General features: G+C 40.5%; 1 long non-coding RNA gene across 2 annotated transcripts; it reads right to left on the reverse strand.

Annotated features, from left to right (window-relative positions):
* Positions 1-803: 803 nt before the first annotated feature.
* LOC125287085 lies at positions 804-3,676 on the reverse strand. Of its 2 annotated transcripts, XR_007192314.1 has the most exons (4): positions 3,220-3,676; positions 2,471-2,590; positions 2,036-2,135; positions 804-1,125 (listed from the first exon to the last, which is right to left on the reverse strand). It is a non-coding gene; the product is annotated as an uncharacterized LOC125287085 (long non-coding RNA). The 2 variants fall into 2 exon arrangements; XR_007192313.1 differs by having other exon boundaries at positions 2,471-3,676.
* Between the last annotated feature and the right edge of the window lie 9,170 nt (positions 3,677-12,846).

Raw genomic sequence — 12,846 nt, forward strand, 5'->3', positions numbered from 1 at the left:
CCACTCCATATTCAGGGGAAAGGTATGTCCGTGCGGCACTTCAAACACGCAACCTTAGCATACAGCGCTGGCATGTGAGATGCTGCCTGCAACATCTTGACCCAAATGGTCAGGATTTCCGTCGACGCCGTACAATTCACAGAAGAATTTATTCTGTTCAAAATCCCAATCAATTATGGTAAGTTTTGTCTTTGTTTAAAAAAAGTACTACATTAAACAAACGGTTAGGATCTCTATCACATGGTAAAAAAATAATTATCAAATTTTATTTCCATAGGCATATAGATGGAAACCATAAACTGGTCACTGGAAGTGTACTGGAACTGTTTCGTGTGAGTGTAGAGAATTTTGGCCTTCCCTTGAGAATGTGATCATGGCATGGAGAACACCTGTGTTGCCCAGTATATACACTGTAAAACCCGACAAGTTAATTGAACTCAAAAAAATTGGTGAAACCGATTACACAAAAAAAATTAAGTAATAGTAACTCGGTTTTGCTAAGTCAAAGAAACTTACCTTTAAGTAGTCTTCACTAGCAAATTTTGAGTGTGTTCAACAAGGTTTTTTTAAGTTAAAGAAACATCAACTACATGAGTTCACGGTAATTAATAAAATTAAGCTTAGATAGCTTAATTGGATTTATTGATGTCAGCCTGAAATATTTCATTTTGCTTCAACCAATTCTTTAAATTAAATTTAAAACTTCAGTTTTAATTTCCAGAAAGTTGAACAAACTTGTCCATTTTGATTAGTTTCAACTAAGGACTTGAAAGAAAATTATTAAAAAGGTTGACAAAGGCCAGTGAAATTCTTCTTAATCTTTTATTTTCATGTAAACCATGGAAACAAATACAGGTTGGAGTTCAGAACAGGGCTGTAGTGGAGGCTAAATTCAAATAAACACAGTTTAGATCAAGGGCATAAAGACTAGATAGATAGATTGATAGATAGATAGATAGATACTTTATGACAAATGCCTGACCAATGCTAGGAAATTCAACAATCATTTCAATCCAAAACAACAGGAGTCTTCTTTGGGCAGAGGGATGCATTTGCACTGTTCGTGCTGATCAGAATGAGTTCAACAGTAAGGTCCTCAATATCTGGGAACTCCGATTGAGAGACCTGAAGAAATGAACAAAGAACAATTGTGTGTTAATTGAATATCTAATAGGCATTACATGTCAAGTGATACCATGTCATATTAAGTTTAACATTTTATCTTCAAACTTTTCCAGGGCAGTTGCATTATTGAAATAATTACTTGAAATAATACTAAGTAACTTCCCTGGAGTTTCTTCATTGAAAAACAAACAGAAAAACAAAAGCTTGAAATGTAACTCCAGCGTTATTCGTCACATAGCCCTGTTGTTCGAGGTCACGGCTGTTCGTAAGAATAAAATTAAAAGAATTTAAAAAATTTAAACTGATTAAAAAAACATAGACTGAGTAGTGGCCCAGCAGCTATTGATAACCTACCAGGGAATTTGGCTTTAGTTTCAGTTCAGTTCAAATGCCTTGTTAGGTTAGTTTAAAGGGGTGGTTCAGGATTTTGGACATAGGACCTCATTTCCAAGTTACCAAGTGTGATATTACATTAATACACAGGATTAGGTGTTATGATCCCTTGTGCCAAGATCCAAGATAAAAACACAAGTTGGAGACCGTTTTCAACACGTTTCATCCAGTCCTTCTAGTTGCAGAGTTCGCAGGTGCTAGGCTGGCGCGAGTCAACAGTATGTGTAAGCCTGCCACTAAAAACAGTCTTACCCACTTTATAGTACACCGAGGCAAATAAATATAACGCCTGAATAGACGAGGACTGGATGAAACGTGTTAAAAACAGTCTCCACTGATAAATATCACACTTGCTAACTTGGAAATTAGGTCCTATGTCCAAAATCCTGAACCACCCATTTAATTTTCTCATTGTTTTTCATTCTAATAGCATGCGTTGACCTCGAAACAACAGGCCATGGGTCGCTTAATGCCACAGTTATGCTTTAACTGTCATGTCAATAGAAAACATACTTACTTACATCCCATGTCTTTAGAAAAGTGGCATCATCCTCGTGGAGGTAGAAAGGAAGGCCACGGAGCGCCACAGCACGTCTGATATTTACATCTGAGGATCCCTGCATGAGAAAACATGGAGTCAAGCCAGTTAATAACTACAAAATGCAATTCAATAGGATTACCTTTCTTTGATAGTACAGCTTCTGAAACCAAAGCATTCTTTTTATCTTAAGTCCATGGAGGAGTTGTAATCTACAAGACCTCTGCTTTCAAAGGGGGTCAAGCACTTGAATATAAGTCAAAGTATGTGGAAACAGGGCCATTGTTAGTAGGCGGTGTGCAATTTCGAGCAAAAACTCAAAATAGGGGGGTAAGTGTAAAGATTTAACACATTTGGTCAGAACCACACATGAAATGAATCTATTCCAAGTATTTGTACAAAAGAAATGCTTACCTGGGATTCCAACATGATTGCAGGCCACCACCGAACCAATAGGCTATGTCTGCGGGGAAGGACGTCTGATATGATCTTCTTCCTTCTCAATGCCAATGTTGTTTGCATCAACTTCTGAATCTGTGAATTGAAGGACGAATACACATTTGAACATACTGCCAATCTCTATTAGGACAATCCACCATCTCATGATGTCGGTTTAAATGCCACTTTAAATGCATCCTTAAATGGGCGAGAACAGTTTGCACATTAAATGGTTGTTTTCACCTACACAGCTGACATGCGAATAATACACATTCTGACTGAGCATGAACTGTGTGTGACCGTGTCAAATGAATTTAGGCTACTGACTTAAATGTGCAGACAGTCGGTAACATGACAGTGGACTAACGTTAATGGAGGAAACATTGCTAACATGCTGTAAACGATAATGTTGCAGGACCTGTGCCCTGTTATCAAGCAGTGCACCACAAAGCTTGCACTTCCAAGCTATTGTGTTAAATAGTGCTAACGGGGGTTAATTAGTTCATATTTTTAGTACTCACATTGGCAAATTGAGTTAGATCGCTGGCTGATCCAGCAAGTGCTGGCATACAGCAGCCAAATTCTTAGCTGCTAGTGCTAGCTAGTTCTAACTGGATAAAGTTACGTCATGTAGCCTAAGACAATATTTTCAAACATTCGGGTTTTTAAACAATATGATAAAGGACGTGCTTTAGGGTCATCATGCACCTCACTTTTCCACTTACGTTTAATTGCGGTTTTTCTCTCTTCTCGTCGTCTCCTCTCTCGTTTTCTATTTTCACTGATCTTGTTCTCGTCTCTTGTCATCTGGTGGTCGACCGTTGCCGGCGTCGCTTGTCACTCGGTGTTGGCTAGTTGGTGCTGTACACAAGGTCCACGTATGGCAGAAGATCCGCCTACAAATTTGCTACAATTTGCGTGGGGAAGTTTCCCACGCTTTCTATTTTTTCAAATGACTTAAAGCGGATGAGTGCTGTCAACTTAAAAGTTCAAATTTGTTCAAGTAACACAGACGATTAGAGTACTATTAACTTTTTTTCATTTTTGAGTGTTTACAAATCAAAAACATTGTTTTACTTGTACTGTTCGGTTTTACAGTGTAAAGTATATATAAAGTATACTCTTTTGATCCTGTGAGGGAAATTTGGTCTCTGCGTTTATCCCAATTCGTGAATTAGTGAAACCAGAGAATGTCTAACAAGGGGAGAACTGCCACTCTCGGGAAAACTTCCGGTTTCTGAACTGGTTGCAGTTCCTACTGTGGTTCCACATGAGGGCGCTCGTCCACGAGTGCAGAATGCATGGAGGTCTATGGAGCTGTACCCCTCAAAATCCACTTTTCTCGGGATATAATTTTTTTTTCAAGTAATTTGAATATTGTATTCGAAAGGGGAGGCAAATAAAATACACTTGGTTGAGTATTATATTTTTTAAAGTCACTTAATTGTTCTAAAAAGCCTTTCAAACGTGTCAATGACGTCATTCATTTACATTTACATTACATTACATTACATTTTTAACCAAAGCGACTAACAACATGGTAAACAGTAAGTTTTAGAACAATTCTCACAATTTTAGGACAGTTTCAAAAAAACATTAGAGTACAGTAAGAATAAGTCGTCGGTGAGTGCTGTTTTAGCAGTTACTTGTCAGTTTAAAACGGCTGGTGAGTGCTAGGATCAGTAAGACTTGTTGTAAGTGTTGCTATGAGAGTAGATGTTCTCTAAAGAGCTGGGTCTTCAGGAGTTTTTTGAAAGTGGAAAAGGATGTCCCTGCCCTTGTAGGAACTGGCAGTGTGTTCCACCAACGAGGAACAACAGATGAGAAAAGTTTGGATTGGCTTGAGCGCACGGTGGTAGAGCTAGGCGTCGTTAGATCAGAGGAGCGCTTGCGGTCTGGAGGTAGTGTAAGTCTGTATGAGGGCATTCAAGTAGGTGGGAGCAGAACCGAGACTACTTTGTAGGCAAGCGTTAGAGACTTGAATTTGATGCGGCCGCCATAGGTAGCCAGTGTAGCTGGATGAGCAGCGGGTAACATGTGCCCTTCTGGGTTGGTTGTAGACCAGGCGCGCCGCCGCGTTCTGGATCATCTGAAGTGGTTTCACTGCGCAGGCTGGGAGACCTGTCAGGAGGGCATTGCAGTAGTCGAGTCGTGAGATGACTATTGCCTGAACCAGAAGTTGGGTAGCATCTTGAGTCAAGTAAGTCCTGATTTTCCGTATGTTGTAGAGTGCGAAACGGCATGACCGGGCGACTGAGGCAACATGATCTGAGAAGTTTAGTTGGTTGTCGAGAACAACTCCTAGATTTCTTGCAGTCCTGGTCGGTGAAACAGACAGGGAGTCAAATTTGATGTTGATGTCGTGGTGTATGCCTTCATCCATGTAGCTATGTCTGAAAGGCAATCTGAGATCCGTGCTGAAACCAGGGGGTCGTCAGGTGGAAAGGACAGATAGAGCTGTGTGTCGTCTGCATAGCAGTGGTATGAGAAGCCGTGCGAACGGATAATCTGTCCCAAGGAGGTGGTGTAGATAGCAAAGAGGAGGGGCCCAGCACTGAGCCCTGGGGACCCCTGTGGTGAGATGGTGAGGTGCGGATAGCTGACCAAGCCATGATACGTTAAACGAGCGTCCTGTGAGGTAGGATTCAAACCAGGAGAGAGCAGAACCGGAGATTCCGATGTCAGCGAGTATAGAGAGAAGGATACGGTGATTAACCGTGTCAAAGGCAGCCGATAAGTCAAGCAGAATGAGTACTGATGACCGAGCGGTCGCCCTGGCTTCTTTTAAGGCTTCTGTTACAGACAGCAGAGCCGTTTCGGTAGAGTGGCCGCTTTTGAACCCAGACTGATTTGGATCCAGAAGGTAGTCATTCATTAGCACAATGCTAGCGTGTTATGGGCGACAACAACCCAACCTGTAAGAAATCAAAAGGACATAAGTACTCGTTCATTCAACTTTTGACCTATAACCCATGTTGAAGTTATACAAACTACAATCAAATCTGAGATGTCAACGACAATCAGGTGAAAGAGACAAATTTAGCAGTCTAGCTCCATTGACTCCCATTCATTCTGCACTCATGGCGATCGCCCCCAGTGGAACTCTGGTGGAACTGCAACCAAAATTCGGTACAATGGGACTTAATACGGAGTGGCCAGGCTCTCCGTAGACGGGCTCTGGTGAAACACACTCAGGACACAGTGGAGTGAAGCACACACTAATCCCGGCGCAGTGAGTAAGGTGTTAGGTGCCTTGCTCAAGGGCACTTCAGCCGTTCCTACTGGTCGGGGTTCAAACCGGCAACCCTCCGGTTACAAGTCCGAAGCGCTAACCAGTAGGCCACGGCTGTAACACATGGATATGAACCCACAACAGATCGCTTCAAGCAACTTTAAGGCATTTGTGGAGAAGAAGGATGGTTCAGGTGTTCTTCCTACAGCTCACGGTAAGCTATGTCGTTGCTCTGATTGGTTAGGTCTATCCAATTGAGTTCAGAGGCATTTACCCACGGTTGAAACACACTCCATAATCATGTCCCAATAGACCAGTATCAGACTCAAAACTTGTTCAAAACTCAATTTGATCCGTCGCCCTTGTAGAAACACTACTACAGCCTTATTTGATGAATGGAGGTACAAATTCCTTTCTTTGGTTATTGTCCGCAATTCGCATTAACAGGCTATCACCGCCAGTGCACTGTAAACATTTTATCAACTTGTGTGCTGTCGCCACATTTGAGTCCTATACGTTTTGCCTGTATGGATGCGTGATTGAGTGCGTATCTTAATGTAACATGCAAGATGCAACAACATTTCTAAGAGGCTTATAAACAGGGTTATTTCTGACATTACTAGCATACGAATGCATTATTTATGTTGTAAGACATGTGAAAGAAATGAATGACACAGGCACGCACAAATTCCTCAATTAAAATAAAAGGGCACTATGTTTCACTTTCGCTCATTATTGCGAGAAAATAGGCTACAATATGGAAAATGCTTCGAAGTTCCCTTAGACTGTGCTATACCTTTCTAACAAGTTTTGCGAGAATTGTAGGCCTACCAGTAGCTTTTGTGATGCAATAGGTCATTTGTGCGTTATTTACGTTTGATTACATTGCAGATGGTGAAGCTTGTTGGTTTCCTGTAGTAGCCTATAGCGTTTTTTTTTTTTTTTTTCTTTCTTTTTCTATGTCTGAATATTAATGTCTATGGTGACTCCTGCCCTGACTTCAAGGCAATCCCTCAACTGCGATGGCATCTCTTCTGCAAACATGGGGCAGAAAGTGACGAGCTCCCTCCAACACTCCACACAAAAATTGAAATCTAACCAACTGTTATTAATCTTATAATACGATCAAAACATCTATTTGGTATTGTTTTTGGTACCTAGCGCTCTCTCGAAAGATCATTTTAACTTAATTTAAGAAGACTTTGACTTATTTTAAGGAGTCTTATCAAGACAAATTTACTTAACGCACTGGCAGACAAATTTGCTTGTGTTTAGGACAAATTTGCTCATCGCTTGTTTTCAGGATGAGATGTCTTAAAATAAATCCAAATGTTCTTAAATTAAGTCAAATGATTTCACGAGAAAGCACTAGGTAAGTCTCTTTATACTAAAAACAATACAAGCTAGTTTTTTTTATCTTGATATAAGATTAATAATCTTAGTTAGATTTTATTAGATAAGCAGTGTGGAGCTCTGAAGCAGCACATCTTGAGAGTCCATGTCCAAACAATCAGGTTGATGAGGTGACACAGTGGTGTCAATCTAACAGCTTGACACTGAATGTCAATAAAACCAAAGAAATGGTAGTGGATTACAGAAGGCATAGAAAGCGGTTCTAACTGGTAGCATCATCACCTGGTATGGGAACTCCACAGTTAGAGATTGTAGTACTCTGCAGAGAGTAGTGCACTCAGCTGAACGTACTATAAGAACTCAACTCTCTGCTCTACAAGATATCTATTTCAGAAGAGTACTCCTAAGAGCCCAAAAGATTCTGAAGGACTCTTCTCATCCTAACAATGGATTATTCCTACCGCTGAAATCAAGAAGACGCCTATGTAGTCACAAAGCCAGAACTGAGACTCAGGAGAAGTTTTTATCCCCAGGCCATCCTAACTCTGAACTCACACTCTACTGACTTTGCACACATTCACTCCTCAGCACTCTCAAACATTTCCCAACTCTGAACTCACACTTTACTGACTTTGCACTCATTCACTCCTCAGCACTCATGACCCACCCCCCCCCCCCCCACACACACACACCTACATGACTTTTAGCACTTTTACATCCCTCTCCCTATGGTACAGACCTTTTATTTATTTTCTTATTTCATCACACATCAAAACACACACACACACACATCTGACTTTCTCCAACTTTTGCACATCTCCATAGAACTTTTTATTTGTATTATTTTCTGCAATAGTAAGTCCCTTCACCATACTTGCAGTATACTGCCCCCCCTCCTCTCCCCTACATACACAGCACATTGTCTCATGAGGAAGCTTCTCCAACACACATATTGCACACTGTCCTGTCCCCACATACACAGCACACTATCCCATCTCCCCTGTCATCCCCCCAACACACACACCAAGACCCCTGGCAGTTGGGTTAGCCCCTTGAGCTGTGTATCTGCCCAAGGTTTCTTCCTTGGTAAGGGAGTTTTTCCTTGCCCCTGTTGCTCTTGGGTGCTCCTTGTTGGTGCCCCCATAAATGCACAAATAGGCTGACAACAGACATAATTTCACTGCATTTCTTACATCCAGTAACTATATGCATGTGACAATAAACTTCCTTGTATCCTAAGACTATGGGTACAGGCAGCCATTGCTCTGCAGGATCCACAGCTGGATCCTTTGCAAAACGGATACTTCAAACACTCGGATGGCATGCTCAAACCAGTGACCACAGAGGTCCTCCCAGCCCCAAAGGCCATCCTTAAGTTGGTTTAATGCAAGTGTAAATCTGACTGCTCTTCTGGAAGCCTGTACTGACATGTGTCAGTGCAGCAGCCAGTGCCAGAACAATGATGATTGCCAAGCCATTATGTATGAAAGCGATGATGATTATGATGACGTACTGTATAAAAACTGTCTTAATTAAAAAGGTTGCTTAAACATACTGTGGTCCAAATATGCATTTCGATAGTTCCAGAACATCCACGCTTTACATAAGCTAATTTTAAACTCTTCAATAAAAGGAACTCTGAGTTATCTGACCAACTGCTTGTGATGTGTAGTTCTTTTACCTATATTGTGGATGTATTTCAATGGGGTAATAAAAAAAAATGTTTTTTGAGGAACATGGAATATGAAATACGAACAACTTTTCAGTACAATGATATTGCAAGAAAACAACCACACCAGGTCATTTTTGACCCACTTATGCATCTATGGATATGCATCTTTGCATCTGTTGGATTCCCTGACCCTGGAAATGTGGGTTTAGCAGTTCAAATTCATTCCAGCTTACTCAGAAGTCGAGATATTACAATATTAAATTTGACGGCGCCCATTTTTTAAACTTCAATATGGCCGCCATATAGACATCTGAGCAAATGGAAACATTGATTTTCTGACTCCTTATACAATAACCTTTCCAAAAATGTATAGTTTAGCAAAACCCCAAAAAAGTCCCTCAAAAATATAAAGTGAACCTGACTATTTGCTCATTGTTACCGACCTCTCTGCCTGTACATCTGCCGTGGTTTTTGACATTTGTTTTAGTTGCCTTTTGTCTTTTCCGTTGCCTACCAAGTGGTACTGCCTGTCTACCAATTTTGTGTTTGTCTGCATTAAAACTACATAATCTACCCTCTGCCTCAGAGTCTGCTTTTGGGTCCACAGTCTTTACTTGGCCTCACCGTTCCTGACAATTCTATATGCATCTTAGTGATGGTTATTTTGATACTGCAGATTCATGTTGGGCAATGGTAGGGAAAAACAGGAACAGAGTTTTATAATGATGCATATCAAGGGAGAGACCACATGACTTCACATAAAAATCCACTCTAACTAGACAAGGAAATAGTTTACCATACTGAATTAAACACTGATTAGTGCCAACCTGGCAATCCAGAGCAGATAGCTACTGACATAGGGATACATCCATGCAGGACAGCGAAACACTGCAAAACTATATTCGTCCTCTCTCATCACATAGTCACTCACAGATATACTTAGGGACAATACAGGAACAGATCGAGATTTCACATATGGAAGAACATGTAACACAACTTAGATTAATTTACCCAACCATTATTTTGATTGTAAACATGAGGACACATAATAACAAACATAAAGACAAACTACTTATGAAGAAAAATGTATAAGATGAATTCTGATTTCATCCTGAAGTCACCCTGCAGATGACATTGTGTCTAATGTCTGTAACACCAACGTAATAACTTCCCACCAACTTAACCCTCCTGTTGTGTTGTTTTCATTTCATGTTTACTAATGTTCTGTTCCTGGTCAACAATGACCGCTGCATTATAGTTTATTATAAATCCATAATCATACATGCATCATAATCTGATGCGATATAACTTTGTATCAACTTATTTTGAATATTACAAATTTGCTATTTATGGCCTGCAGGCCTCATTGATCTGTGGGGTATACTACGAAGCTCAATTAGTGGGTTAGCGAGGTACGTATGTTGCGCTCAAAGCCAGGGTGTGAAGTGGCTCTGTTTTAGCGTCGTTGTATCACCATGGTGTCTTATGCTGCCAACCAAACCTGGTCGAGAGGAGGTTAGCAGCTAAGACTTTTGGGTTAGATCGGCACAACAAAACGCAGTTGGTGGATACAGCCCCTTAAAGCACTAAGTGCAGCTTCCCAGCCCCTCCTTTGACAATGTCGTCACCTTTTGTGGTTATTCCCTGGGCCCAGTTGTTCAAAAAGTTGAATCTGGATCAGAACGATCCGGATTTGGAAATCCCATGTTTTACAATCCAGGATCAGGTAATCCATTTTACTATCATGCCGGTTTTTTAAAGCAATTTGGGATTGGATCAAACTGATCCAGATACAACCTTTTCAGGATTATGAAATCCGGATTACCTGTGGTTCGGAACTACATATCACAATCTAGCCTAGTGGCTAGGTAAGGAACAACAGTTAGGATAGGTGGCATGGGGTAGCTTTGATTCTTTTATCTAAAGAGACAAAATGCCACAATAAAACAATACAAACATCCCCTTCCATTGTCAGTTTCCAATCAGACCCCTCAACAACAAATAAATAAATACAAACAATCATACATTGTCTCCTATTATTGTAGCATTTAAATAAATCAAGTGCAAATGCATGATAAAAACGCAATATTATTTGACCAACTTTAATGTTTTATTACATTTTGTGCCTGAAATCCACCCTGAATCCACCATTCTGTAGGGATCAGGATAATCCTATTTTGTTTGATCAAATTTATCCCAATCCAACTCAAAGGTTTTGAGCAACACAAAGTGAAGATTTTATCGAGATCAAAACCAAGATTAGATTATGTGATCCAATCTGATTTCAGGATAATTTTTTCCGTTTGAACTATGGAGGTATTATATATAACTGGAGAGTGTGATTAAGTCCCGCCCTTCATACAAATTAATGGCGGAGGGTAGGCTAGTAAATCAGGCCAATTCATAGTGAACGCCATATCGAACACTGGGGCTCGGATCGAGCACCAGTCGGCTCTGACCATGCACCAAGTTCCAAAGCTGGAAATGACGCATGGACCAACGTCGATTTTTATTGGACATTCTGTAAATAGACACCCTGAAAAGGGAGTCGTCCTCCAGTTCAGAGGGTGGCGATAATGCACATACAGTACTTGAAAATGGCGTATGCTAACATGCCAAAGCTAATCTGCATGCTCTTGACCTCCTGGTTTGAACAACCCATTTTCAAGATTTGATCCAATCCGATAGCCGAAATCCGATCAGACTTCTTTTGAACAACTGAGCCTTGGACCTCGGAGCCAGTATTGTACAGGGGTCTCTCTGGAGATAGAGGGTCTTTCGGGCATGCCTGAGAATGTTCTTTATTATTTTTGTATGAATGCAATATTAGTCCAGTGGACAGAAAGGTGAACCCGGAAATGTTGAGTACACCAAAGTTTTATGATGGAAATATATAGTATGGGTTTCCAGCATGCAGAAACTGCCGGATGCTAATTTGCATATGTTGGGCAATTTGTGTAATTTAGCTAATTAGCATAAATTAGCATAATCACCTATATTGATCATATTATAAGAGCCGCTTGGCCAAAATGGACCATGTTAGTATGTTTTTAGGGGTTCCTGGAGATGCTGAGTCTATATCTGACATTTTCAAGATTCAAAATCACTATAGTTTTTGGGGGTGATTTAGACGGATTTTTGGAAGATAAAAATGTTCAGTGTTTAGGAATAATTTGGAGTTCAAAATTATTTTTGAATTCCACAATCATTTTGGAAATAGCTATTCACTGGCCCTCTGCTGTGACTCACAATTGAGTAACAAAGGGAAGAACTAGCCTCTACTACTCCTCACTGTCCTCATCCGTTGTCCTGTCGCCATCTTCTCTAGACTCTTCATCCCTGTCCTTCTGCTGTTTTTGCTGTGTAAATATTTTGCCACATGTAACATCACTGCCTTTGCAGAAACAATAATTAGTACAGGCCAAGCGCGGTATCACGCAACTTTAATTTGTATTTTTCCAGTGAGACGCTGCAACAACCCAAACAACCGGTAGATGGCTCAAGTGAGCAGGGTGTCTCGTAAAAAGAAATGGAAACCCTACACAGACTTCACTACAGACTTTAGCAGACTGGTTTACAAATAATTTAATAGCCAGAAATATGCCTGCCCTGCCCTAATAAAGAAATATTTGGTTAACTTTTTGAGTGAATCCCGTTTGCAGCCCAGAGCAAAAAAAAAACGCAGGACAAATTAAACATTCTGGTTTTCTCTGAGTGCAACGATGATAGACAGACATTATTTGGACAAAATTTAGCGCATATTAACCTCCGTTGCTCAGCCAAATGCCTTCCTGTTACGTCCTGTTATCACGGAGTTACAAGCGATAAACGATTTTTGATGGTCACAAGTTTACTTCATTAGGGTTTTTTTTTTTTTATTATTAGAGTGTTTTTCATTTAAAGGTTTGACTTTGTGCTTATTCAGTAGAGCATTTAGTGCTCTCCCCAATCCCAGACGTTCACATTGCATGTTTGTTTGTAATGGATGCAACCGCGAGATAGGCTATGCGTTTGACGGCAATGAGTTGTTAACAGACATGAACCAAGACATATAGCCCAGCAGCAATCTAGGGACTGTTCGTGAGACTAATGTTA

The sequence above is a fragment of the Alosa alosa genome, chromosome 22, assembly GCF_017589495.1.
Source record: "Alosa alosa isolate M-15738 ecotype Scorff River chromosome 22, AALO_Geno_1.1, whole genome shotgun sequence".
Taxonomy (NCBI): Eukaryota; Metazoa; Chordata; class Actinopteri; order Clupeiformes; family Clupeidae; genus Alosa; species Alosa alosa.